Here is a 6,000-nt window from a genome sequence, read left to right on the forward strand (position 1 = left end):
GAGGAGCCCCAGCCAGGGCTCAGAGTGTGGAGAACAAGATGAAAACCCAACTGATGGGTGATGTTCCTGGTGGGAGCTCTGTTACCAGGAACTAGGCAGTATTGCATGGGACTAAGACAGGAACAGAATCAACAGCAGCACCAACAGGGTGGTGACTGAGTGCTGGGAACATGAGCTTTTGGCCTGTCCCCTGGCAGAGAACCACACTGGTCCTTACTCTGGGGAAGATGCTCAGTATGTTGGAGGGGGCTCTATGACCCCAAGCAAGGGGCCTGGTGAACTGCAGCGGCAGGAATCTAGACAAGGCCGTTACAGGCCATATCCCAGCTAGGAGCTGGGAAGAGGTGCTCTCAGTGTCTACTCTATCAAACATGGGGTCCAGAGGTCATGGGAGGAGAAAAGAAGTGACCAAAATAGCTGATAAACAGGAAGTAGGGAAGGGTCAACACAAATTTCTCTAAATTATACCTATGTGCATACTTAACTTCCACCAAGATGCAGAGCAATGAAGCAGACTGGGTCTCTTGATCGCCTTCCTTAAACACAATACAATCCCTTGTTCACAATTCCAAAATCCAAAAAGCTCTGAAAAATGGAAGTTTTTTTATACTTGAGTCATTTAGCTGCAAGCCCTGACCTTATGTGAACTGATTTGGTGGCAACACATGACCTAAACTGAATTGAGGCTATTTATAGCCATTATTTATCCTACTCAGTGTGAATATTCATGTGAATTGCTGCAGATATATTAATGTGTTTGATTACAGTGTGCTGCCTCAGATCCTGCTGGGGATGTTACATAAAATACAGTAAATGCACGGGTTTACTTTTCTAAAATTTGATAAAATTCTGAATTCCAAAACATATTTGGCCCCAAGGGTTTTGTGTAAAGAGCTGTGAACCTGTGTTTCATTATCATTTCAATGCAACGTAGTTCAAGGTCCCTGAAATTGTTTGATTGTCCAGTCAATCCCTCCTAACTTTTTGCCATCTTCCTCAGGAGAGAGGAAGGGTAAAGAACTCCAAGAATTCTACTAAGCAAGGCTGTGTCGGAATGTGACCATGAAGTTCAAGGCCAGGGATGGAGGACATTTCCTTGTCCCTTCAGTCCCCACTCTGATGTCTCTGCAGAATGCAGAAGCAGCCCCAAGTCAATGGTGGTGACAGTGGGCAGTGTTAGATGGAGGGATGATGCTCGCGTAGGAGCAGAGGAAGAGCCACTTCCTGATATTTGGAAGCCAAAGGAGGAGGTGGAAGGCCCTGGAGAGCGAAAGACATCCTCGTGGCTGGGAACACATTTCACATCACCCCAGGGAAAGATATCCAGGGCCTAGGGTTCCAGTGATTTTGCTGGCAAAGGCTGGAGCCAAAGAGTTTTCCTTTTCATTCCATTGCTGCACACAGATGCCCTTGCCTGACCTCTAAGCTGCTGGCCTGGAAAACCACATTACATATTCACAGATACACTTTCCTATACCAAGCTCCTCGTGATGCCTCTAAAATGTGGCTTGACCCACTCACCAGAGTTTGGTTTCTGTATACTTCTTCAAGCGTATGTTTGTGTTCTTAAACTGAGCACAGTATTGCTTGGATAGATTTGGGAATAAAGGTACATAATTGATGATAGGGTTGGGACTTTCAGGGTTAAATACAGTATAGAAATCCCTCTCTACTGTTGACTTTTCTTTATGGCAAATCCAGTTATATGCCATTTAAATCTGCTTATGTCTTCCCCAACTCTGAGAATTCCAAATGCGCTCATTCTGAGTTGCTTTAGACTTAGAAAAGTGTTGATACTAGAATGGAGGACTCACATAGAAAACAATGCCTTTAGTATGCATACATCAGGGGCAAAGCAAAAGCACCTTGTTAAAACTACAGAGTAGAGTGTCTGAAGAGGTTCTAATGAACCAAGAAAGGTAAATAGAAATTAAGTGATTGTGTGCTTTATTACTAATTTAAGATATGGAAAAATGTCATCAGTCTTCTATTTATTTAATGACTTGTCCTTATTGGTTTTATTAGTGAAAATATTATATATTTTAGGTGTTCATGGATTCTTTCCTGACCTCAGCCCCCCAGTCCTGTTTTCCCCATAACATCTGAGATTCTTCAATCATGAGTTTTCCTTTTACAAGATTTTTAGGAATGTAACTATCAAGATTAGGAACTAATTATTATATTTTTTATTTTTAGGTAGAAAACTACCCACTATTCCCAAATAATGTACTTTGGTTTCATAAAGGAGCCAGACTACCAAATGTAATTTTAATTTTCTATTTCATTCTATTTATTCAAATCTCTAATTAAATGTAAGCAAAAACACTCACTGGGTTAGAAATGTCTATTTAAAGAGAGAGCCTTGGTTTACTTTTATACTTACCTTGCTCATATTGGGAGGGAAAGGGAAAAAGGATGAAGGATTAAGACCTCCAGATTATAAAATTTTCATTATTGCTGGGACTGAGGTGGGAAGATGATTATCTGGTTATTTAGGAAAAGTTTTTTAGCCTGAATTATCCAGAAAATTTCTTCAATTCCCATTGTAAATGGGACCACAGTGCATTGTATTAGAGTAAACTAAACTGGTTCTTTCTAAAGAATAAACAGGACAAGAAAAATTTTAACAGCTTTAAAACCTTTAATACCCTGTCCCCACGTGACTGCTGAACCATAGCAGAGTCAATTCAGTAATTTCAGTCTTTCTTGGTCCACGATGGTCACCACTCACCAGAGGACCTTATGGCTTCTCATTGTTGCTGCGGGGGTCTGAAGGGATTGACCAGGCTGCAGCCCAGTGATCACAGCTGTGTAGACAGGGAACAGTGTGTGTGTGTGTGTGTGTGTGTGTGTGTGTGTGTGTGTGTGTGTGTGTGTGTGTGTGTGTGTGTGTGTGTGTAGACAGGGAACTGTGTGTGTGTGTGTGTGTGTGTGTGTGTGTGTGTGTGAGAGAGAGAGAGAGAGAGAGAGAGAGAAAGAGAGATGTAAGTACCAGGCTATGGCTTAGTGTTTTTCAGACGTGTTTCCAGCCTTCTTAATTTAGAGACAGGAGGAGAGATTTTAAGGTCCGAAATCCTATTAGTAAACCTATTTTGAGGGTTAAAAAAAAAAGAAACATCGGCCTGTTTGGTTTTGAACCTGTGGTCGTTAGTGATAATTGACTCATTTATATGTGTTAGTTATGCATTTGTCAAAGCATGACTCCTGACAGCTTAGTTATGATAAATTAAACATGATGCTCACATAAATTCTGCACTGCTTTTTATCCATATGGTAGGTCGACACTTGATGTTTTTTGTCACCTCTGTAATGTGTGGTTGGCTTTGTGGCGATTTCATTATCAGCCCTTTCCCCTTTGGCTAAAGCTATTTGCATAACAAGTTTATCTGGTTCAAGTCCCAGCCAGACTTCCGTCAGGAGGCTCCATTCAGAAGTAGCCTTTTGATAAGATAACAATTTTCCTTCGGCAGCTTCACCTTGGTCCTAAAGGATGTCACTTCTTTTTTCAGTTCAAACTAATTTCAGGTCTTTGGACTAAAAACCAAAAATAGTTTCCCAGCCTTTAGCCAAAAGGTATCTGTGAACTATGCTTTTTCATTTTGCCTCTAAAACTTTTGGGGTTTTATTAAGAATTATATTTAGGGGCTTCCCTGGTGGCGAGGTGGTTGAGAGTCCGCCTGCCAATGCAGGGGACGTGGGTTCGTGCCCCTGTCCGGGAAGATCCCACATGCCGCGGAGCGGCTGGGCCCGCGTACCACAAAAAAAAAAAAAGAATTATATTTAGGACTTCATCAATGGTTCTTGAGCTGACTAGTGAGACAATAAAGATGGATTTCTCCTCATCCAGGGCAAATCCGTCAAGAGCACTATGGCTGCTCAGCTTTGGACTCAGTGATGACTTGAACTATATGGTTGCCCACGCACACACTGCTTTCCAGGGTTGGCTGGCTTGAGCAGCTAAGTGTGCAGGTGTGTCTACTTCCTAGAGTGAGCATCATGGTCGAGCCCTGCCATTTAGTCATGAAATGTTGAGGCGACCTTTCCTATCCCTGCAAATGACATTAGAATGGTTATAAGCAGTTGTACTGAATGTTAACAAGGTGAGATCACTCTAGCTACTAAAGTGCTAAAACAAATGGGCGTTTGCATAAATTTATTCCTTAAAAATTGAAACTCAGACCTGGAACATCTGCTTTTCTCTAGGCCTGAATGTTTATAAAGTTAATCATTTTGGGGTGGTTGATTCCTTGACATTGAGTGTATTCCCTTCAAGGCAACAATTTTCAGTCCTTTGCCATTCTCCATTTTGTGTTTCAAGGCAGCTTAATTCCACATAGCTTTATAATGTCAGTGAACAACACGCTTGGAATGATAAATATTCTAACTCAGAAAATGATAAGATTCCACAAGTATTCTTGGCTTTTTAAGTCCTCATGGATTCTCAGGTGGCCATGCACAGTGTTAATACTTCCTGAGTAGAAGGATACAGTAACCTTTATTTACATTACTTCACAAATTGGTAATTTTAATTCAAATGAGCAGTGGTATCTCCAGTGACAGACTCTCTCCATTTTAGATTTATTTAGCCAATGATTAGCTATTACAGTTTCTTGAATTAATTAGCATCTCTTGAGCTATAGGGAATTGGTGAATTAATAAAAACTCATGGAGAAGCTAAAAAAAAATTCTAATTTAAAAAAACCCCAATTCTCCTCTCACCTTTAAACATACATTGATCAATATACTTATAAATGCAACCCAACTTCTTTCTCATTTTGAAAAATTGGGATTTTTTTTCCTTTATGAGGAGAACAAATAAAGCTGTGTGTTTCAAGGTTATATCTCCCTGAAGAGCATCTAATTTAGATTACCTAATAGATCATCTAAAGACACCGAGGGCCTGATTCGATCTCACTCGTACTCCACTTACAAACTCAGCTGATAAAATCTGCTTCTCTCATGGTATAAACCAAGAAGTGACTCAGTATGACTTGAGGTTTGAAACATGGTGCAGTATCCACACATACCTGGAATATACTGTTGTCCTGGGAACCGTGGCAATGACAGTTTTAGCTTCATCCAAAATAAGCAAAATGCATAATAAAGTAGGTGTTCCAGACTCTAGCCAGCATATTCTGTTTATTTCCCACCAAATGCTGAGTTTAGATCTTGTAAGAAACCAGGTCTGTAGCATATGTCATAGATTTCATATTAGTCCTTGTGGCACATTATGTTAGGTGACTTTTATTATTTTTTTATTAATTTTTATTGGAGTGTAGTTGCTTTACAATGTTGTGTTAGCTTCTGCTATACAGCAAAGTGAATTAGTTTTATATATAAATATTTTTAAAAAATTCATAGACCCCACCTAGAGTAATGAAATCAGAACTTTGAGGAGTGGGGTCCAAGCACTGATATGCAAATAAGTTTCTTCCAACTATTCTTTTTCTAAAAAATTTATTTTATTGAAGTGTAGTTGATTTACAATGTTGGGTTAATTTCTGCTGTACAGCAAAGTGTTTCAGTTTTATATATAAATATATATATATATATATATATATATATATATATATATATATATATATATATATATACCCTCTTTTTTTCAGTTTCCCTTCCCATTTAGGTCACCACAGAGCACTGAGTAGAATTCCCTGTGCTATACAGTAGGTTCTTATTAGTTATCCATTTTATATAAGGTAGTGTATATATGTCAATCCCAATCTCCCAGTTCATCCCATTCCCCCCTTCCCCCTTTGGTAACCACAAGTTTATTTTCTACATCTGTGACTCTGTTTCTGCTTTGCAAATAAGTTCATCTGCACCATTTTTCTAGATTCCACATATAAGCGATATTATATGATATTTGTCTTTCTCTTTCTTACTTCACTCTGTATGACAATCTCTAGGTCCATCCATGTTGCTGCAAATGGCATTATTTTGTTCCTTTTTATGGCTGAGTAATATTCCATTGTATATTTGTACCACATCTTCTTTATC

At 39.3% G+C, this 6,000-nt stretch overlaps 1 protein-coding gene across 1 annotated transcript in view; it reads left to right on the forward strand.

The window, feature by feature from the left end:
* The window catches only part of MYO3B (myosin IIIB), a 511,858-nt gene that overhangs the window by 221,431 nt on the left and 284,427 nt on the right, over positions 1-6,000 (forward strand). The window lies entirely within an intron of this gene.

Source organism: Physeter macrocephalus, chromosome 2 (assembly GCF_002837175.3).
Source record: "Physeter macrocephalus isolate SW-GA chromosome 2, ASM283717v5, whole genome shotgun sequence".
In the NCBI taxonomy this organism is placed as follows: Eukaryota; Metazoa; Chordata; class Mammalia; order Artiodactyla; family Physeteridae; genus Physeter; species Physeter macrocephalus.